The sequence below is a fragment of the Mustela putorius genome, unplaced genomic scaffold, assembly GCF_011764305.1.
Source record: "Mustela putorius furo isolate JIRA1106 unplaced genomic scaffold, ASM1176430v1.1 tig00003836_pilon_pilon_pilon, whole genome shotgun sequence".
Classification (NCBI taxonomy): Eukaryota; Metazoa; Chordata; class Mammalia; order Carnivora; family Mustelidae; genus Mustela; species Mustela putorius.
In genome coordinates this window covers 35378835-35401355 of record NW_025421989.1, presented here as the reverse complement: position 1 = coordinate 35401355, position 22521 = coordinate 35378835, and the positions used below count along the sequence as shown (strand labels likewise).

Below are 22521 nucleotides of genomic sequence, written 5' to 3'. Positions count from 1 at the left end.
AGAAGCAGGCACCCCACTGAGCAGGGAGTCCAATTTGGGGCTTGATTCAGGACGCTGGGATCATGACCTGAGCTAAAGGCTGACACTTCAATGACTAAGCCTCCCAGGTACCCCCAGGAGTGTATATTTTGATTAGGGATCCCTCTCTGGGTTCTGAACACGAGTGTTTGATACACAGAGAACATTCTTCCAGGAAGGTTGATCTCCTCAGTAGACTGAAGTATAGACCAGAAAACCGTTTAGGAAGCAGAGAATTAAAAAAAAAAAAGGAAGCAGAGAATTAGAACAAACAAATTTCTGTCAAGTTTCAGAGACACAATAGACTGGTGTTCCTTCCTCAGGTCTCTGTCTAAAGGACTCAGGCCAGTCATCCGGAACTAGTCATCATCAGGCCTCCATCCCAACATCTATCCCTTATACCCCAGAGATTCTGCCTACATCTGGCCTCTTGCCTCAGTGCTCACCCCATGCCTTGGTTTGTGCCTCATTATCCCTTTTCAGGACTCTTGCGGTGGCCCTCTACCTGACCTGTCCCCAGTCTCTCTCCTGCCACTTCAGCTTCTGCCCTCTACCCTCCCACTGGAATTACTGTCCTAGGAAGACTTCATTTTATGCTACTTATATTTGGAAAACTGCCTTTGGTTCCCCAGTCTGCAGCATCTAATCAAAATGCCATAACCTGGCATTTATGCTCCACATACCCTGTGTTCAAGAGATCTGGGCAATGCTTCTATTAGCCAAGGGACACCAAAGAAGGCAGTAAAACCACCAGAAGCTAGAGGAGAGGCCCGGAACAGATTCCCCATCATGGCCCTTGGAAGGAACCAACCTTGCTGGACCCTTGATCTTGGACTTCTAGCCTTCAGAACTGTGAGACAGAGCCTTTCTGTTGTTTAAGCCCCTCAGTGTGTGGTTCTTTGCAATAGCAGCCCTAAGAAACCAATACTCCAGGGTGGACAGAGTAGGATGCTGACAAAGGCTGTTATTGTCCCTCTCTATCTGTGACCCATTTCTGTCTCTTCTCCTGTGTCCTTTGCCCCTTGGCATCTACGTCAATGTTCTTCCTTAGCCCATTCATTTCCATCCAATTTCCAGCCGCCAAGACCACTGTTCCCAAGCCATTGCTGTGTGTCTGTGTGTTTAGATCCCAGAATCCGGTTACCTCAAAATGAAAGAGCAGCTCTCCCCGAAGGAGGGGCAGGAGGGGGTGTGGGGGCCTTACCTGAGTGGGTTGTCCTCTGTGTCACTCACCCTGGAATGAGCTGCAGGGGCTATAGGGCTGAGGGGCTCGCTAACTCCTGGCTGGTGTGGCTCTGGGCCTGGGCCAAAGTGGTGAGTAAGAACCTGAAAAGAGGTGAAAAGGGGGCGTCTCTGAATCAGAGTTTCAAATTCAGCTTACTGATGCCTGGAAAGCTACTGTAGGATGAGAAAACCATAGTTTCTAAGTGTCACTCACGTGCTTGAATGCTTTGTTTCCCTTGTAAATCTCCTTAGGTTTTGGCAAAATTCCTTTGGATCGTTACAATCTGTCTTTTTTTTTTTTTTTTAAAGATTTTATTTATTTACTTGAGAGAGAGAAAGCACAGGAGCTGGGGGAAGGGCAGAGGGAGAGGGAGAAGCAGACTCCTCGATGAGTGTGGAACCTGATGCAGGGCTTGATCCCAAGACCCTGGGATCATGACCTGAGCCCAAGTCAGACGCTAACCACTGGGCAACCCAGGCACCCCTGGATCTTTACAATCCATCTTTAAAAAATGCTAAAATGGGGTGCCTGGGTGGCTCGGCCGGTTGAGCATCTGCCTTCGGCTCAGATTGTGATCTCAGGGTCCTGCGGCAATTGGGTCCCGTATTGGGATCCCTGCTCAGCTCGGAGCCTGCTTCTTCCCCTCCTTCCCACTTGTGCTCTCTCTCACGATCTCTGTCTCTCTGAAATAAATAAATAAAATATTGTTAAAATTGCTAAAGGATGTGGTGGGGCTAAAGGTGGTGGTAGAAGCAACCCGTGGTGGTGATGGGCAGGGTGGGGGGCCGAATAGCCCACCTGTGGGCTAGAGTCACAATGTCTGGTGTGGTTGAGGGAAAAGTGAAAGATCCCACAGCCCTCGTCATGGGAATAGCTGGGCAGGGAACTCCTCTCGCTGGGCTCTGGGAGCACATGGAAGAGCCTGGTAATCCAGATTCGGATAGGGGCTCGATTTTTCCTACATGGTCTAGGAGAGGATCCAGTTTAGCGGGCAGCTTGGGGCTGCTGCCAAACCTGGAGCCCAGAGGGGGCAGCTTAGCTTAGTAGCACGGCACACATGGCAGCTATTGGACTGCAAGCTTTCTGTGATGGCTCTGTCATCCCCTGGATGTCCTTGGTGTGGTGGGCACAGCGATGTGAAGAGGCCAAGGTCAAGATGTGTTGCTCTGACCGCCATTGACAGTGCTGTTGGTGGACAGCCCTCAGCTCTCGGCCCCTTCATGGTCTGTTTTGGCTCCAGAGCACACCTTGCCAAGGTCATGGTCTTCTGAGGGCAGGCCCCCTCTATTGACAGATGGCTGCCGGAGTATCAAAATCCATTCATTTCTGTGCAAAACTTAGGACAACTCTGAAGGGCCTTTCTTCTTCCAGAGCTTCCTGCAGGGGGCAGGGGTGACCAAGGCTGTCACCGGGCCTGCGTCATAGCTGACTTTGCCCTCTGCCCACCCTCCCCTGTTCCTTTCTTATTTCCACGGTCCCTAATAAACATCCTGTGTGCTCGCCTCTGCCTCAGAGTCTCCTTCCCTGGGAACCCAACCCGTGACCCTTAGACAACTTGATTTGCCTTCCCTGAGCCTGGCTTCCTTCATCTGTGGAGTAGTTGTGGCGATGCTGTCCCCGAGGCTTGTGATGGGGATTCACTGAGAGACTGTTCGAGCTGTCCTGTTCCAGGCTCAGCCGCCAGGACCAGGCAGGGATTCTCATTAGTATGTGCAGAGGCCAGAGCCCGCTGACTGGAAATGACAGCAAGTTGCTGCAAGGGACTGTCTCCTGCTTTCACTCTGCCCCTCACTGAGTGCTGCCAGGCTCTGCGCGTCCCTCGCCAGTGTGTCCTGTGTTGGCCAGCATCCCTCCCGCTATGCCAAGGCCGGTGGTTCAGTGGCGCTCGTGGGCTACGTGGTGTGACAACCTGCAGGGCGGCCTGTAGGAGCCTTTTCTAATATTTTTGAGCCCCAGGGGGGTAGTGGCCTGGAGGGGAGGCAGGAGAGCTGTCTAGGGGGAGCTGTTGTCCTCAGGGAGCCCCAGCAGGACCTTGGGCTTCTGTAAACACCCTCAATCCCTTTGAATGTAAGGAGAATGTACCCCATGCTAGAAGCAGAGCATGCCGTTTCCACCCCTCCTTTCAAAAAGATTTTATTTATTTGAGAGACAGTGTGAGCACAAGCAGGGGGAGGGGCCGAGGGAGAGGGAGAAGCAGACCCCTCGCTGAGCAGGGAGCCCGATGTGGGACTCAATCCCAGGATCCCGGGATCACGACCTGATCGGATGCTTCCCCAAATGAGCCCCCCAGGTCAAACACTTAACATTCTTTATACACTCATGCCAGTAGGCAGCAGCATTACCTAACCCCCCTTTCAAGTACAGCAGCTGTGTTTAATGCCATGTACTTACGTCACAGAGCAAGAGCGATCAATATCAATAATAGGGAGCAATTCTGTCCCCCCCCCAGTTTACTCAAAAACAGCCCGAGGCGAAAACCACAAACCTTCCAGTTCCTTCGATGCTTTTCATTCAAATGTGTCTCTTGGATCTTGCCAAGTTACACCGGTGTGCAGAGCACACATTTTTTTCATAGAGTATGGCCCCTGTGTGCAGGCAAACCACTGACTGCTTCTTCAGGAGCTCACCCCGAGAAGCAGTGACCTTGCTGGGGAGGATTTAGTGCTGAGCCTCTGTAGGTGGGTTGCTGTCCAAGTTCTTTTCAAGGGCGATTTTGGCTCTCGGTGATTTCCTCTCACTGCCTGTCTTTCGAAGCCACGCCCTCCAGAGGGTGCAGTTTCACTGCACATCTGTTGGCAACATTTTGGATCGCTTCAGTTTCCCAGGAAGAGCTAAGATGCTGGGATAAACATCCTTGTCCATAAGGCACTGGCCCTCTTGTCTAGTCGTTTCTTTAGGATGCCATTTCGAGAAGGACATGAGATGGTTAATTTTATGTGTCAAGATGACAGGTTCCTCCTCCCCTCCCCCTTCCAGTGCCCAGATATTTGGTTCAACAATATTTCTGGGTGTATTTGTGAGGGTGTTTCTGAATGAGATTAACATTTGAATCAGAAGATTGAGTAAAGTGGATTGCCCCCCCCCCACATCCTTGTGGGTGGGCCTCATCCAATTCCTTGAGGCTCCCCCTCACCCCCCAGAGAACAAAAAAACCAGAGGAAGGGAGGATTTGCTCTCTGTTTGACTACTGAGCTGAGACATCGGTTCTCTGCCCTTGGACTGGGACTTACACGACTGGCTCTCCCGGGTCCCCAGCTTGCAGACAGCAGATCGTGGGACTTCTCAGCCTCCAGAATCACGTCAGCTGATTTCTTATAATAAATCTCTTTTATTGGACCATCTGTGTTCATTCTGCCTATCTGTATCTGCTAGCTTTGAAGGCAGACAGAATCGGTTCCAACTCAAGTCTGACCTCTTACTTAGCTGGCCAGCTTCTTAACCTCAGAGCCTTAGTTTCTGTATCATAAAATCGGATCTGCAGCCCGTTCCACTTGGAGGTTTTCATGAAGATTAAAAGCAATTAGCCTGGTACTGATGTAGTCAAAACACATTGTGTAATTTAGATGAACATTTAAATGAATATTGATTACGTAATTTATTTATCTATCTTCCTATTCGTTCTGTTTCTCTGGAGAACCCTGACAAATCCAATAGATTTTTGTCAATCCATATACTGGGTACATACAGGCAATACAAAAGGGTTTATGGTTAAAAGTAAGTTTGCCATCGTCCCTATGCCCCAGTCCCTTAGTTCTCCTGAGAAGCAACCCCCGTTAACTGCTCCTCAAGCCCCCTTCTGGAACCACCCTAGGTCTGCGCTGCCTAATATGGCCGCTCTCCACATGGGACTCTGAGGGCTTGAAATGTGGCGATTCCAAATTGCGGCGTAAGTACAACCTGCACCCTGAATTTTGAAGACTTAATGCACAAAAGAACGTAAAACATCTCGTAAGCCCCTGTTCCTATGGATTGCATGCTGAAGTGACTAGATTTTGATATACTGGGTGAAAGAAAATGTCTTATTAAAATTAGTTTCACCTGTTTTCTTCGTACTCTTTACAAAGGTGGTTATTAGAACATTTCAAATTACAACCGCAACTTGCACTGGTTCTGTTGGCCAGAGCTGTTCTGTGAATATTGAAATGCTGGTTTATAGGTCTTCCTCCCCCTTTATTTACCCTCTCAGGCACGTGGCAGGGGAAACACACAAGCCAGGCTGTGATCTGCACATTTCTGGGTGCTTCTGGAAGTTAAATTGCCATGGGCTGGGTAGCAGGCAGAGGGGCCCTGCTGACCTTAGGCCAAGTTCCCGGGGTCACTTGACCCCTCCCAGGCTGGAGCTGCAGGACCAGGGAATATCTTGGAATATCTGCAGCATTTAGCAGCCCTAACTCAAGCCTTTCCTTTAAAAACTAAATAAATTTCACATCCACGGTGTCCTCTGGGCCACTAAATTGTCAGTCTGATGCTCAAGATGGGGCAGGAATGGGCCTTCATATTTTCTGTCTCATTCTGAGAGGTTTCGTGAGGACAAGTCTCCTATATCCAGGGAGGCCAAAGTCAGTTTGGTCTGGGACTCTGAGGTGAACTGTATGTCAAGATCAGTGAAATGGAAAAACAAATGATTTTTTTTTATAATTGCTAGTGCTTTGCTTCGAGGTTACATTTTGTCCTAGAAAATACAGGCTATTGATTTTTCCCCCCTGTATATACAAATCCATTTATAATCCTACTATTTCAGAAAAGTAAAAACTGAAAAAAAAAAAAAAAGATAAAGAAAAAGAAAAAGAAAAAAAAACACAATTTGGCTTCCCCGGGAAAAGATATAGGAAACAAGAGCATGTGAGAATTCCATTAAATTCCAGATAGAGACAGGGCAGGTTTGGAGTGTCAGTGCAGGAAAGACTGGCAAGGAAAGATCAATTGAAACCATCTGTTTCTAGAAGAGGGCCAGGTGCCATCCTGACAGATGGGCACGAATGCTAGCTTGGCATGGGGCCCGCTGATGCCCAGCCTAATGGCAGAGAGCAGAGGCTCTGTCAACATGTGTGGCGACCACCCAAACCTGGTCAAGGCCGGGCCACTGGGGCCTATATCCCCCATCCTGCTTCCTCAAGTGTAATTCTACACGGTGCCGAGGGCCCTATGTGGAGGTTACCAGAAAGAGATAGGCAGGAGGACGCTGTGGTCTACTCGCCTATATGTTGTCTGTGAAGGGGTACACTTGAAAAGATTCCTGCTTCATACTCTGCCAAAATTGCCCATTAGAGCTTAGTCAGACATTTCCCCTGGGGCCCCTGGGTGGCTCAGTTGGCTAAGCGTCCCACTCTTAAGTTTGGCTCAGGTCATGATCTCAGGGTCGTGAGATTGAGTCCCGCCTCGGGTTCCACACTGAACGTGGAGCTTGCTTAGGATTCTCTCTCTCCCTCTCTCTCTCTCTCTGCCCTACCCTGCCCCCCACCAAAAAATAAATAAAATCTTTTTTAAAAAAAAATATTTTATTTATTTATTTGACAGAGAGAGAGAGATATCACAAGGAGGCAGAGAGGCATGCAGAGAGAGAGGAGGAAGCAGGCTCCGAGCCCGATGCAGGGATCAGGATCATGACCTGAGCTGAAGGCAGAGGCTTTAACCCACTGAGCCACCCAGGCACCCCTAAATAAATCTTTTTAAAAAAATTTCGCATGACTTCTGGCCTAGGAACTGTTCTGAGAGGTGGGCTTGGGAAGTGAGTTGGCATAAGCTTGGCGTGGCCAGCTGAGAGTACTTTTCTGCAATCAAAAGGGATGCAAGCATCAATGATGTTTATTGTTTTTACCCTTTCTTTCCTTTTCAAGAAAACCATTCTAATCCATTCTCACCTGTGGTAGCTTACACAGATGGCCACGATTCTCATCTCCTTTTGTCGGTGCCCTTGGCCATGTGACTTTGCAGGGCCTTTCCCTGGCGGGTGGGTTGATTTACCACAGCCGTGGACTCTGAGCTCAGCCAGATGGACTGTAAGCAAGCACGTCGCAGGTTCGAAATGGCTCATTCATTGGGGTTCGCTCTCTCTTGGGCATCTGCCATCATTGTGTGGATGCGCCCAGGCTAGCCTGCTGGACCATGAAAAACGTGGAGTGGAGTAGAGCTGAGGCCAGCGTTGCTCAGCCACCAAGCAGCTGTCGGTGGGTCCAGCTGAGATCAGCGGAGACTCCTAGCCAACCATCTGAATGCATCTGCCCTTATGGTTATATGCCGCTGAGCTTTGGGTTGGTTGTTAGGCAGCACTGTTGTGGCAGAAGCGAACGGATACATCCAACAGACGGCCTGAATTTGACTTTGGTGTACGTGGAAAGAAAAATCCATTTTCCAGCCAACACTGCCCCACCGATAATATTTATAGAGGAATTGGTGCAAATTGGTCTCTAATTGCAGCAGCCCCAACAGCACAATCCAGGGAGATTTCAGTGACCCAGAGCAGTCATAAATTATGCTGTGTTAGAACTATGTATGATTTTATAATATGATCACCCATAAAACCTTAAGAGCTCCTTTAGAAAAATGTTCAGAAATTACGTGTGGGCAAAAAGCTCCACGTGTGTAACTAGAGCTAGCTAATGTTTGTTTTAGAAACTTCCGTATTTCCTGACTTGCAAAAGTTCACCCTTGCCGACTCAGCAGGGCAATAACATCGGTATCTGCATTAATGTCCTGTGCCTATAACCAGAATCTCTTGCATCCACGTAGAGGTAATTTCAGATGTTCTCACAGCAGGGTCGTAATTCTTAAATACTTAAAATATTATGTATGTTGTCTTTCCTGATGAATAGAACTATTTTTTCATCTTGCTGTTAACAAACTTAGATTCTCTCAAGTGATTGAAAAGCATTCTGCAAGCCTAAAGTTCTATAAAAACTCTAAGTAATAGCAACAATAAAACCTTATTAGCCATTTCGGGCTCTGAATCAAGATTTTCAATCCTTGGCAACTAATTAAATGTTTTACATTCCAAGGGAACACGTAGCATTCTCTCTCTCTCTCCAAACGCTTCCTTCCCTGATTGGGATTAGAAAATTGGTCAAGACTTTGCACAAGATGCACAAGTGCAGCTCGAAATAAGGATGTGTGTAGTATTGTATTCAAACCTTACAAACCTCGGTCCTGGCTGATGTTGCTAACTGCTGGTAGAATTTGGGGGGCTGGAAGTAAGAAAGCCATGGGTTTCAGATAACCTATGGACATGCCAGGTGCTTTAGGGATGCTATTTTGTTAAAGTCCCCTACCCATGTTTTGAGGCAGGTACAGCATTATCTCTTATCAATGGAGAAATGAGAGCTGAGGGTCAGCAAGAAACTTTGAGTTCACACTTCAAACTCAGCTGCCCTCGAAGCAAAAGTGGTCGGCTTTGAAGTCCCAGGTTCTTGTATGCCTCCTTCTGCAACTCTCCTCCCTTATAATTCATGCCTGCTTTGTCCAATATGGTCACCACGGTGACTCCTGAATGCTTGCGGTGTGATGCGTCCCAGCCAAGAGGTGCTGTGCCAAACACACGCCAGATTCAGACTGAGTGTGAACAAAGAGAATTTGAAATAACCAAATACCTCGTGAATGATTTTCCTATTGGTTATTGAGCTGACAGCACTTTGGATATATGGGGTCAGGTACATTACTGCAATCAATTTCACCTGGGTCTTTTTATCTTTGAGTGTGGCTATTAGAAAATTTAAGATGGCCTATGTGGCTTGAATTGATTTCCACTGGACAGGGCTGGCTGTAGGAAGAAAGAGAATGAAGGGCAATCCTGGACAACCTCCAACGGGAGTGGACAACCTCCCAGGCCTGTCTCTGGAGTTGCAGGGACTGAGTGGGAGAAATGATTCCTCAGAAGGAAGTCGAGGATGGGCTTAAAAACAAACCACAACAGCACCCTTAGAATTGGGGTTGAGAGACATGGAGTCTCAGTCCTGGCCTGCGCTGTGTGTGTCAGTCTGCCTCTGTGACTGGACTCTTGGGCTTCTCCAAGTTTGGATTCTTTGCCAAGAGCTGGTGGGATCTTTAGTGGTCAGCTGTGAAAAATGAGCCCAGAGGGGTGGCATTGAACTAGCTTTGACCACGGTTCAGAGGGGTCTTTATCTTTCCCAAGGTCACTGTCTTGGGCTGCGTGCCCCAGAGGGTAGATTCTGAGATGGGAGTTTTGCATGCAGAAGGTTTATCTGGGAGAACTGTTGGGATCCACCCTCAAGGACCAGAAGGGAAAAAGCAAGAGTGGATGGAGGAACATGTTGAGCTGCTGTCTTCCGGGCAGGCTTCACTGACTCTATGGGGAATGTGAAAGATGGAATGACCCTTGGAGCCACGTGGAGTTGGGACAAGAGGGCTGAAACTTAATACCCCCTTGTGAGTCAGTCAGCAGAGGTGGGCTACACTGGGAAAAGGTGTGGCCTTGACCGGAGGTCTCTCCCGTCGTTTGGGGGAGTCCTTCAGTCCTGATACTACAGCCACACAGCTGCCATCTGAAGCGGGGTCCCCTAGTTCCCTGTCCAGCCCCGCTTCTCCTGTTCTGCCTAACTGGAGAACCGGAGGTGCTGTCCAGAATGGGGTGCTCATACACGACAGAAAAACAAATCAATGGGAGCTGGACCCAGTAGGCGCTTTGCAGGGGAAACAGGCCATGGTGTTTCTGATTCCTCTCCTTGCTTCAAAAAAGCACCCGTTGTCCCATGGGATATCGCAATGCTGGAGGAGTCAAGGAGTGAGGGAGATTTACTGAGGGGTCAGCCAAGAGCTGCTGTGAATGTGGGCCAGTGAGCTTTGGTATATCCCCTTATACAGATGTAATCTTCAACCTCAGTCATGAGACAAGCTTATGACTCATCAAAGACAAACACTGTAGTTCCCACCACCGGAGAGGCAGCTCGTACATCTGTGCACTCAGGATAGCCCACCTTACCCCCCACCCTGGGGCTGGTGCCGGGGCTGTGACCTTTGCCCTCTGGTTAGCATGCTTTTCCAGCAAAAGCCCCCAGCCATGAGCCAAGTACACATCTAAGTCAAGGGCCCTCAGCAAAGGCAACGTTCTCAAGAGAAGTCTAGAAGGTGGTCAGCGCTGGTGACCAGTCCATGCTTTCTGCACATGCACTGTGAGCCAATGGTGCCGGCCTACTGGATGGCCACGGTCCCATGGGGGAGCCAGTGATGGTGTCCAGTGAAAAATTGAGGAATGGATCCAGGAAGCCCGACTCTATCATTGTCTTCTGTAGGCAAGGCGCTCAGTTTGTTTATAGTCAACGTAGGAATAATTCAACCTTCACAGGGTCCCTGTAAAACTAGATGGAACCATATCTCTCTCAGACAGATGGGAATGCGGCCTGGTGTTCCAGATAGCGTTCTGCACAGAGCCCTGACTGGGGGGTACGGAGCAATGCGAGCAAAATAGAAGCCAGGTAATGAAAGTTCCAAGCACAGCGGCAAATAATCAGGCAATTATTGAGCTAAGACTATAGCTTTAAGTCCTAAAACGTCTGAGTCAGAAAATTCTTCTAATAATAGTTAATAAGAACATAATCCTTAACCATAAGGAGCACGAAAAGTTGTCTAGAAGACGAACTGCGGGTTACAGTTGAGTTAACAAACAAAAACGCAGATTTGTGACGACTTCAACCAAAAAAGAATGGAACAATAGTAAGTGCACTGAGGCTTGGCAAAGGGGAGAAGGCTCGGGCAGGAAACATGAAAAACCCCCCTCCACCTTGATTAGTTCTTAATGAGTTTTCTAACTGAGCCTAGGGACCACTCTTTTACCTCCATCTTGTGGTCAAACACGGAACTGCAGACCACTCTGGGTCTTTGCACCCCCCTCCTCTTTTTCTATTTGCCAAACATTCCTGGGCCTCAATCCCCCAAGTGGGAGCCAGCTGATTGAATTTGCCCCCACCGGGTCGCCTTTGTGGTTTGCAGGTCCCAGCTCTATTACAGGATAGAACCATCGCCTGTTGTATTCGGGCCCTCTCTTCCCTCTGCCAGGAGACACCTTCCAGCATGGCTGGCTGTGCAGCTGTGCATGGAGGGTAGCGGGTACCAGACCAGGCACAATAGCAAACACACTCGAATGCTGAGGCACAGGGTGAAACCCGAGGAGGATCCAAACTTTGTGGGGGCCTGAAACATATACAGTCTTGGGGTCCCTCTTTAAGGAAAAGATTGTAAGGAGACAGGTACAAAATTAGGTATAACAAGGAATCCTGACTTTGAAAGACTTGACAAATACCTACACCTTACAAAATCCAGATGCCGCAATAGAATATTTTCATTAAGTGCCTGACACACCTCAATAGTTCTTTTTATCTTACGATTTTGGGGCTGCATACTCATGTGTTCGATCTTTGGGTTGATCCATAATTCCCCAAAAATATCAAAAGTGAATCTAAAATTAGGGCATAAAGAGCGATTCAAATGCCTGCTTAAACTGCCACTACACTGTACTGGGCTACACAATTACGTAACTGAATTACACTTATGGAATCAAGATGGACTCGTTGGTAAATATGTTTCCTTAGGGTATTTTACCATGTCAGTGTCAATCGTGCCAGCTGTTTCATCTGGAACGGCCAGCCTTCATCGGAACAAGAGGCATCAGATACTCGAAGATATGGTCCGATTCACTATGGTTCATAAAACATGCAACTTCCCAGACAGGCCTACTCCCTGGCTGTTGTACTGCTCTAGGTCTGGGCCCTGCAAACCAAAAATTTTGATATGTTCTAGTCCATATACATTCCATGAGAAAGGAAAAAATATATATATGTGCATTCATAATTATATACATTGCACGGCTGAATATATTCCCAGCGGGAGAGAATTTCCTTTGTCTAGGCATCAATAAGAGCTAAGCCTCCCGGGTGCCTGGGTGGCTCAGTCTGCTAAGTGTCTGCCTTCTGCTCAGGTCATGATCTCAGGGTCTTGGGATAGAGCTCAGCAGCAGGTTCCCTGCTCAGTGGGGAGCCTGCTTCTCCTTCTGCCCCTGCCCCTGCTCATACTGTCTCACTCTGTCTCAAATAAATAAATAAATAAAATCTTTTTTAAAAAAAGATTTTATTTATTTGACAGACAGAGATCACAAGTAGGCAGAGAGGCAGGCAGAGAGAGGAGAGGGGGAAGCAGGCTCCCCACTGAGCAGAGAGCCCAATGCAGGGCTCGATCCCAGGACCCTGAGATCATGACCTGAGCCAAAGGCAGAGGCTTAACCCAGTGAGCCAGCCAGGTACCCCAAATAAATAAAATCTTTTCAAAAAAATCCCCTCTTTATAATATTTCATGTTTGATGATTGGAAGAATTTTCCACAGAGTAGAGTACCTTCTGACTCCATACTTCTGAAGCCTTGTTTGTCCTTTGCTACTCATGTGCTTCTGGTTCTGAGCACCATAGGACATGTTTACATTGACCTATAACCTCTGGGCCTGAATCTCCATATTAGGTCACCTATGGAGTCAACCCAGTGGGTGGTAGGAGTGTTCTGGGAAGCTATTCCTGCACTGGGATGGCTAGCAATATTTTAAACACACACACACAAATGTTCCACTAAACCCAAATTAAATATATCTCTAAATCAATTGCCCCTTAGCTGGATGTAAAGCAATCCCCCTAGCTACTCCCATGCTACCAGATCTGAGGGGAAATACGGCCGACAGGAAGTAGGAGTAAAGACAGTGGTCACAGACAGATAGGTAAATAAGATATGACACTGCCTTCTAGAATCCTGCAGACCAGCGGGGCATTTAAAGATGGCTAGGAAAGTGATGGGAAGGGTAAAGATAAAGAACAAGAACAAGAATAAAAAAAAAACACAAAAAACCGCTGACCACATTGACTACTTACTATTTGCCATATACTTTGCTAACCATTTTACGTGGGCAATACCTTTTAAGCCTCCCAGGAACTCTAAGAGAGCAGGTACTGTTATTAACAGCCCACTTTATAGATGCAGAAACGGAGACTAAGAGAGATTCAATGAGCAATTCTGACAGGTCACATGGCTAGGGGAGGACAGAGCCTGGGAGTGGGCGGTCTGAACAAGGGTGAGGGATGTGTTCTCACCAAGATGGGAAGGTATTATTGGGCCATTGGGAGATGAGTAGGCGGTTGGCTGACTCCCAGAAGGCTGGCTTTGGGGACAAGAAACAGATGCTGTCAGCTGACCAGGGGGAACGTAGAAGTTGGCTTAGAAAAAGTCAATGAGTTCAGTCAGTTCTGCCATATTGCTTTGAAGTCTCCATGAGACACCTATGTAGACATGGTGGAGAGGCAGTTGGCAGTTGGCTATCTGAGTCTGGAGTGCAAGAGAAGCGATCTGGGCAGGAAGGTGGGTCATCCACACATTGTGGTATTTGACTCCAGGGGAGTGAGTGAGATCCCCTGGGATATGCTGTGTGTAGAGAAGCCAAGCTGGAATCCAGGGAGTTGGCAGAGGAAGAAGGGTGGGCGGCCAAGGAGTGGGCAGCAAGGGAGCAGGGAACCACATGAGTGAGGGAGAAAAGCGTTTCAAGATGAGCTCGTGGTCACAATGGTACTCTGTTATCGATAAAGGCTGGGATGCTGAAATTAACAAAAATAGTCACAGTCATCCTGGTGTCTGCGTTTGGGTTGTCCCCAAGGCAAGGACTTGAGAGCAAGTAGATTTTAGGAGATTCAGAGAACATGGGGAGTGGGGAAGTGGGACAAGGGAGAGAAGGCAGCCAATAAAGAGAGTGTTACCAAGTCAGTTCCCACTATGGGCAATTGGTGCTCAGCCCATGACACCTCTGGGAGTTGGTGCGGCTCAGCCAGCTCAGGGTATCTGTCACGGGTCAAGTTCTCTGGAGGCAGAAGCCACAACATGGGGCATTTGGCACGTGGGGTAATTATTAGGGACAGCACCTTTGGAGGGAGGGGGAAGAAGCAGGACTGGGTGGAGAGCTGGCTTGAACTGTAAAGCTAGCCTGGCAAAGCCCGGACCAACCCCCTGGGGACCCCCAAGACCTCAGCTGTCCCGTCAGAGTTGTCCCATGGTCAGTGAAATAACCCATTACCAGACGTGGCTACCTCGGGGCGAGGGGGTTTTCAGCACTTGGGGGCTGTCTACTGACATTGGGGCAACAAGTCCCTCTGTGAAGGGGTCTGGGGGAGTGCATCTCTGTGGCCACTGCATGTGCCCTCTCCCACAAGCTGTTCCCTTCATATGCCCCGGGGTCGTGGCTGAAGGGAGCCAGAGGTGAGCTCATCCTTCAGCATCGCTGACCTGCCGTATATGCAGGCACAGTGGATCCCCCTGGTTTGGGGCATGTGTGGGCAGCTGGAAGGAGCCAGAACACGTGGAGGGAAGGCCCCAGTCTTGTGGGAGAGGCACCAATGCTTCTAAACAAGGGTTGTGGGGCAGAAGAAAGCCCCCTGAGGTGCTGGCTCAAGGTCCACCCCCCACCTCTGAGCTCTGGTCTCTGCTCTGTGACTTAGCCTACCGGGGACACCAGCTAGTTGATCCCTGGGAAGGTACCTGACCCAGGCCGGACCAATCCGAATCCTTCCCTAGGATTTTCAAACTGGCACGAAGGGGAGCCTCGGGGGTAGAAGGCTCTGGAACAAGTGGGAATCACGTGGAGGGGGAAAGAATGACATCACTCCCAAGAGAGCAGCTGGGACAAAGAGTGTGGGGGCCACGAGAGAGAAGTCCCAGGGGTTCTGGTGGCCCAGCTGCATCCCCTTCCTTCTTTTCTTCCCACACCCTGTGAGATCCTCTGCGTCCTGCCAATAAAACCCCCATTGTGCTGAGGGAGGCTGGGCTGCTTCCGGTCTGGGAGTTGGGAGTTGAGTGCTGGGTGGGATGTGAAGAAATACCATGAGTGCGGCAATTCCCGGAGAGCTCACGATGAAGATGAGAGAGAGAGAGAGAGAGAGAAAGAAAGAGAATGCCAAAACTCAAAGAGAATGCGGGGTCGAGGAAGGGTTTTTTTATTTTATTTTTCTAAGCCGTGGAAAACTTAAACGTGTTTATGTGCTGAGGGTAAAGAGCCAGTAAAAGCAGCATAAATCATAACAAGAGAATATACTAAAACGAGGCACAGATACAAAGCTATAAAAGCTTTAAAGATAAGGAAAATATGCCCTCAATAAAAATAAGGGGAAAAGGCAGAAGGAGAATCAGCCTTGCAGCGGACAGCTGCTGTTGGCGCAGGTACCCGTGGAACGTGCACAGTCCTGGGCAGCCGCTTCCTCTGCGGCCAGAACAGTTCCACACCCTTGACCTCTTCACCTCTGGGGGTTCGCCCAGGGCACTGGGCAGGGGCCCTGTAGAAGCGGTGCCCTGGGGATTAGGACAAGATATGGGCACTCAGTCTGGTACACAAGGCCTTGGGTGTTCAGTCAGGACCACAGCTGGAGAGCAGGAGAGGGAAGATGCAAGACAGAGAGAGAGAGAGAGAGAGAGAGAGAATGGCTGGGGAGCTCCCTGCAGAGGGGTGGGCCTGGTGTCCAGAGCCCAAGGGAGAGATTAGTTTGAGATCAGATCAAAGGCTCTTGGCTAGGACATGAGAGGGAAGAGAGAAATCTTGTGGTCAGGGGGTTGCTGGGCAGGAAGTAGAATCCATTTTTCTCTGTAAAGTTTAAAGTGAGAGTTATCAGGAATGGGCTAAAAGTGACAGGCTTCTGGCTTTGAGTGGCCCCAAACCCAACGAATAGTGGCTTAAATCTTAAGGACCTTTACTGCTTAGCTAGCAAGAAGTCTGGACATACACATTCCAGGGTTTGTCCATGGTTCATTGACTGCATGGAAAACCCAGCTCTGTCAGCCACTCTGCCCTGCCATCCTTAGCTGGTGGTCTTTCCTTCCCATTCTTGACCCACCCTATGGTGTCAAGATGGCTGCTGTGGCTCCAGGCATCCAGTGCCTGTTTTAGGAGAGAAAGTCCAGGGCAGTCAGACAATGAGAAAACCCCCTCTCACTCTCTCCTCAGGAAGAAAAATTCTCTTCAGAAGCTTCCCAGGAGACGCTTCCTTTTTAGCCAAGGCTGGGTCACAAACCCTTTAACAAACATATTACCTAAAATTAATTTTAAGTAATGTGCCTAATACCCACACAGAATTGGGTTCTGTTAGCAGAAGTTTGGAAGCTTGAGTAGAGCTTTCAAATAACTGTGAGAGGGAAAGGAGAGAAAGAGAGCACTGCCCGATTGCAGCCGGGGCCCAGCTGCCACGTGAGGCCCAGCGTAAGAAGATGGGGTGAAAGAGGGTAGATAGGAAGAATGACCCCATTTACACAGAAGCCCCCCAGCACAGTTCTGGAAAAAGCCGAAGATGCTGGCCTCCATCAGCCGCCACCAAAGCCTCACAAGACGGAATCATCAAATTCCAAAGCATCTGCTGCCTTGACCATCACGTACAACTAACACTCGGGGTTTAGTTGTAGGAGAAGGAAATCACTCCAGCTATTTTAAGTGGAAAGGAATTCAATTCAGGGTATTCAAGGTCAGGAATGACTCTCAGGATGGCACCACAGAAAGACTGGCCTGCCCTGGGGAGCTACTTGATGTCTTTACCTTAACCAGGAAGGTGGGGAAATAGAAAGTTCTGGAATTAGAAAGGAATTAGAAAGTTCCAAGTTCCTGCTTCAAGAGCATACTGCTTTAGCTGTATGTGAATCAGGGACAATTGCTCAGTTGCTAGTGGACACTCATGAGGCCAGTGCTAGGCACTGGCAAACTGTCCCAGAAAATCACTGGCCCTATACCCAGCCACTCTTGTCAATGGAACGTGGCCTCGGCCTTTCTCCCACCCTCTGAATCACCCACAGGCACATCTGACGGATAGAACTCAATCTGCACAGAACCCTAGTTTTCCAGGCCTGGCAGGGCAGACAGACACAGGAGGAAGGCGGGGTAGATGTTGAGAGAGCACCAACCCTCCCCATCCCCTGCAACAATCCAGCAACTTCCCCTCATCCTAAAGATGCTCTGAAGAGCCCTTTCGTACTTCAGATCACAAAAAGCTTTCCTGAGTGATTATTTTTTCTCTCTTAATTTACTTCTGACTGTGGTTTAAAAAAAAAAAAAAGCCACATAACCTAAAGTTTATTATCTTAACCATTTTTAAGTGTACACTTAAGTAGTGTTAAGTATATTCACGTTGTTATCCAACCAACCTCCAGAACCTTCACATCTCACAACACCAAAACAATCCCTCACTCCCTCTCCTCTGAGCCCCTGGCAACCGCTGTTCCGCTTTCTGCTTCTGTGAATTTGACTACTCTAGATACTTCAAGGAAGTGGAATCATACAGTATTTGTCTTTTTGTGACTGGTTTATTTCTGGTGAATGATTCTTTTAAGAAATTACAAATCTTCACTGTAATGAACTGAAGCAGACACATTTCACATTGTCAACAGCGTAGCTATAAGGCATCAGCCCAAAGGCATCCCTTTAAGCCAAATGATATGTCTTCTTCTCCTTTTTTTTTTTTTTTTTTAAATAATAACCTGGGATGAGGGTGCCTGGGTGGCTCAGTGGGTTAAAGCCTCTGCCTTCAGCTCAGGTCATGACCTTAGGGTCCTGGGATCGAGTCCTGCATCAGGCTCTCTGCTCCGTAGGGAGCCTGCTTCCTCCTCTCTCTCTGCCTGCCTCTCTGCCTACTTGTTATCTCTGTCTCTCAAATAAATAAATAAAATAAAAATCTTAAAAAAAAAACCCTGGGATGGGCATGGAACTCTCAAAATGAGTGGTCAAGGAAGTCCTCTCCACAGTAGGGAAAATGGTATTCCAGCATACTTCCATAGAATTCTGAGGTGGCCCCCGAGGGTCCAGACTCTGTAGAATTCCTTCCCCCTGAGTACCGGAGGGACTTCTGAATATGATAGCGTAACACTCCCATGGTTGGATGATGCCATATTGCAGTGGGCTTTAAGAGTGGGAGAAGGGGGGCGCCTGGGTGGCTCAGTGGGTTAAGCTGCTGCCTTCGACTCAGGTCATGATCTCAGGGTCCTGGGATCGAGTCCCGCATCGGGCTCTCTGCTCAGCAGGGAGCCTGCTTCCCTTCCTCTCTGCCTACTTGTGATCTCTGTCAAATAAATAAATAAAATCTTAAAAAAAAAAAAAGAGTGGGAGATGGTCCTGGGTGGGTCTGACCTAATCAGGTGAGCCTTTAAAGAGGACTGGGCTCCTCTAAACGAGAAGGCTCCAGTACCTGCAAAACATTTGGCATCAGGGAGATTCTCCATTCCTGGCTTTGAAGGTGCTGGGACCACATGGCAAGGACCTGAGAGTGACCTCTAGGAACTGGCCAAGAGCTATCAAGAGAATGGGTCCCTCAATCCTACAACTGCAAGCAACTGAATCCTGCCAACAACTGGAAGGAGCCTGAAAGGGGACCTGAAGCTCCAGGCAAGATCATGGCCCTGGCTGACCTTTCGCTTTAGCCTTGTGAGAACCTGAGTGGAGAATCTGGCCATGCCAGGCCCCAGCTTCTGAACTACAGAGCTAGAGGGTAATAAATGGCTGTTGTTTTGAGCTGCTGACTTTGTGGTGCTCTGCTACAGAACTAGAGAAAACTAGTACACCTCCGTTCTGACATTGGTCCTGCCTCCAGTTTACTGTGTGACCAAGGGCATGCCACTTACCTTCTCTGAGCTTCAGCTGCCCAGCCAATGAAGACAGCAACTCCTGTCCTTCCTGCAGGATGAATGTGAATGTCCAATTAGTTCATGTATGTAAAAGCTCTTGGAGAGTTAGAAAGCGGCTCTTAAATGGGATGTTTATTATTGTCATATGAAAAATAAACCTCCGGGCGCCTGGGCAGCTCGGTCTGTGAAATGTCTGCCTTCGGCGTCATGATCCCAGGGTCCTGGGATGGAGTCCCGCATCAGGCTCCCTGCTCAGTGGGGAGCCTGCCTCTCTGCTACTTGCGATCTCTCTCTCTGTCAAATAAATAAAATCTTAAAAAAAAAAAAAGGTTTTTTCCATTTTTCCTCCTGCTCTTTCCACACATGTGTACCCTCCCCTCCTTCTGCTCCCAATATAGTTACAGTGGACTTTTGATTGGGCAGCTAGTGAGTGTTTATCTTATTAAATGTTTAAATGTTTTGTAAATGTTTTATAAAACTGAGCCATGCAGTGAATTATGGTTTTTTTTTTTTTCCTTGCACAATCCTTTCCCTGGAGTTAACAGTCATTTGGCTTTCTGTTTTCTTTGTTTTCTGAATACTTACTAGTAACGACACTGTAAACTTGGCCAGATATTTAAATCTCTGAAGACACTCACACATGTCAGTCATTCAGTTGATTTCATCTTGTGGAAACTCTCTCTCCTGCGGTCTCCTGAACCAGCCGCCCTCCGGGGCCGGTACACCCATGACTCTGTACTGTATATCGAGCATTTATTCTTTGCCATGGAAGGTTATACTTGAGAATCACAACAACCTTACGAGGTACAGATTTCTACTCCTGGGATGCTAAGTCTTGAAGAGATGACATAATCAGGTTAAAAGATGGCTAATCAATGGCAGAACCAGGATTTTAACTCCAAACCCTGGGTCGGTTGATTCTAAATCGTTTTCTGCACTCAAAACTGCGGGTTTGTTTTTCATGTGATGATCATAAACTTCATATTTAAGGGACGTCTTCTATCCAAAAGCTTTTACTTACATTTACTAATTGGACGTTCACATTCATCCTGCAGGCAGGACAGGAGATACTATCTTCATTGGCTGGGCAGCTAAAGCGCAGAGAGGGTAAGTGGCATACCCTTGGTCACACAGTGAGCTGCAGGCAGGACCAACATCAGAACCAAGATATACTAGTTTTCTCTAGCTCTGTAACAGAGCACCACAACTTTAGCAGCTCAAACGATAGCCTTTTATTTTTATTTTTTTAAAAAAGATTTTATTTATTTATTTGACAGAGGTCATATGTAGGCAGAGAGGGGGAAGCAGGCTTCCAGCTGAGCAGGGAGCCCGATGCGGGGCTCAATCCCAGGACCCTGGGATCATGATCTGAGCCAAAGACAGATGCTTCACCGACTGAGCCACCCAGATGTGCCAACAACTGCCATTTATTAGCTCATAGTTGTGTAGGTCAGAAGTGGGGCTTTCCCCCCAATACTATCCTGATGTACAATTTATATGCAGTAAAGAGCTCAGATCTTAAGGGGACAGCTCGATTACTTTATGTGTGTATCTATCTATACACATACACGAAGTGTTGTATGACCAGCACTCAGCTCAAGCTACAGGACATTTGCATCCCCCCAGAGAGTTCTCTTGGGTCCCTTCACAGTCAATACTAGCCCCCTCTTCGCCTCCCAGAGGTAACTGCTCTTATGACTTTTACGACCACAGATCACGTTTTGCCTGCTTTTTAGCTTCATAATACTCAGAAGTGTGTACTCTTCACTCTTCTAGGTCTGGCTTCTTTCCCTCAGCAGTGTCTATGCGGTTCATGTGTGTGCTTGTGCACGTCTGTGCCTTGTTCTTTGATATCCCATTGCGTAAATACCCCTTCTACCGCGGATGGACATTTGGGCTGTCTGAAGCCTGTGCTCTTAACCATAAACTAGGTCTAGGGTAAATACCATTCTCCTGCCGAAGGACTGAGTTTGGATTTTACTTACCAAAGCTGGTGGCTGGAGCAGGTTCATCGTTGGGGCCCAGGCGCTGACCTCGGAGCTTCGCAAGGAGCCAGGCTCTGGACCATGCGGGCAAGGGCATGAGGCAAACACCTTTGCCTACCAGGACCTCCTGGCTGCATCTGAATGCTGGCTCCCCCTTCCAGGCCAGCAAGAGCTTTTTCCTGAAGGGGGATTGTTTTGAAATCTCCATGGAGACCCAAGAGCCCCCCCCCCCAACACCTCCTGAAAGTCCCTGGACTTCCACCCATCAAGCTGGCAGGCGTTAGGAGGGGTTGTCTGGCCTCAAAAGCCATTTGTAAAGCTAACAAACAAATCACAAGGCAAACTGAGTCCAGTCTGTTTCTGGCTGAACCCAGAAACAGTTTCATTGTGGGCTTAAGGGTGGGATCACTAAGGCACAGGCCCGTGGGGTCACCCGCACAAAGCCTGCGTGAGTTTTACGGGCCCTTGGTGGACTGGTGTGCCTGCTGCCATGAGCATAGGCAACAAAGGGGTCCTTAAAGGAGAGAAGCTTTCCGGAGCAGCAAGCTGGGGCTCGTTCTTTGGCTTTGGGGAGGAGACGAGGGGGAGGGTGACTCACGGCAGCTGGGCACCTCTCCTCCTGTGAACTTCTCTGGGTTAAAACCTGCATCTGGTGGTCTCCAGGAGCCTGCAGACTGGTCTACGGTGAGCAGCTGGGGCTGACGGCTTAACAGCCACAAAGATGATGAAAAGCCTGCAGAACGGGACTGATGGGCACTCTTTAAAAGAACCTGGATTCTTCAGCCTGGAGAAGTAAAGATTAATACCCGCGCTCGAGTATGTAAGGGGCTCTTACGCTGAAGTTGGTGGCTAGCTATTCTCTCTCTCGCTCTCATTCTCGGAAAAAAAGAAAAAAAAAAAATTCCAAGATGATGAAGTGGTTTGAAATTCCAGCAGGAGGGATCGAGGGTTGAGAATGAAAAAGTGAAGGTCTGACAATGAGCATTAAATGGGGGACTGGGTTACCATGGAGGCTGATGGACGCTTTTCTGCATTGCTGGGCAAACAGACCGGAAGTGCCTATTGGTCAAGAAGAGCCAGGGTGACTTCTCAGGCCACTCCTTTTGGCACTGTTATCTTAGTGTGGTTTCTCCAAGGAGCACACCCCAAGGGGAGGATGTGGGCGCAGGCAGTTCGCTTGGGAACAGGTCCCCCAGAAACACAGGGATGGGAGGAAGGTGAGACGGGGCGGGGGAGGGGAGAAGGCTGACGAAGGCAACTGGGGCACGATTGTTCTGGGGACTCTGGGAGACGGTGTGAAGAACTGTTTCTCCCAGAGCAGCGAGGAAGCTAGGGTACTTAGTCATGGACTCCCACTGCTAGCTGGTTGAGGTTCATTCTTTTTCCAGAGAATCCTATGGCCATTTACTTGGGTAAGGGAGCTGTAGGAAAATGAGGCTGAGCAGACTTTTCTAGAATTGTTGGCACGGACATGGATACCAGGGACATAAAACTCTACCAAGGGCCCTCTGTGGAATGGCAAGCTCATGCGGGCCAGGTAATAAATAGGGGCCAGGCCCAGATCTGACTAGTGATGGCTCCACTGGGTCCATGAACCTACGCAGTGATTACTTCTCTGCTCCCTGAATGTCTAACTGGAATGGCCATACTTAGTGGTTAGCAGAACTCCCAT

General features: G+C 48.6%; 1 long non-coding RNA gene across 6 annotated transcripts; it reads right to left on the bottom strand.

Annotated features, from left to right (window-relative positions):
* Window positions 1-1909: 1909 nt before the first annotated feature.
* On the bottom strand, window positions 1910-21836 carry LOC123394742. 6 transcript variants are annotated; one of them, XR_006609498.1, is made up of 6 exons: window positions 21448-21836; window positions 20850-21028; window positions 18862-18913; window positions 11792-11959; window positions 7105-10551; window positions 1910-4134 (listed from the first exon to the last, which is right to left on the bottom strand). It is a non-coding gene; the product is annotated as an uncharacterized LOC123394742 (long non-coding RNA). The 6 variants fall into 6 exon arrangements; XR_006609501.1 differs by lacking the exon at window positions 1910-4134 and having other exon boundaries at window positions 6811-10551; window positions 21448-21595; window positions 21685-21836; XR_006609500.1 differs by lacking the exon at window positions 1910-4134 and having other exon boundaries at window positions 6811-10551; window positions 21448-21582; window positions 21685-21836.
* Window positions 21837-22521: the final 685 nt, after the last annotated feature.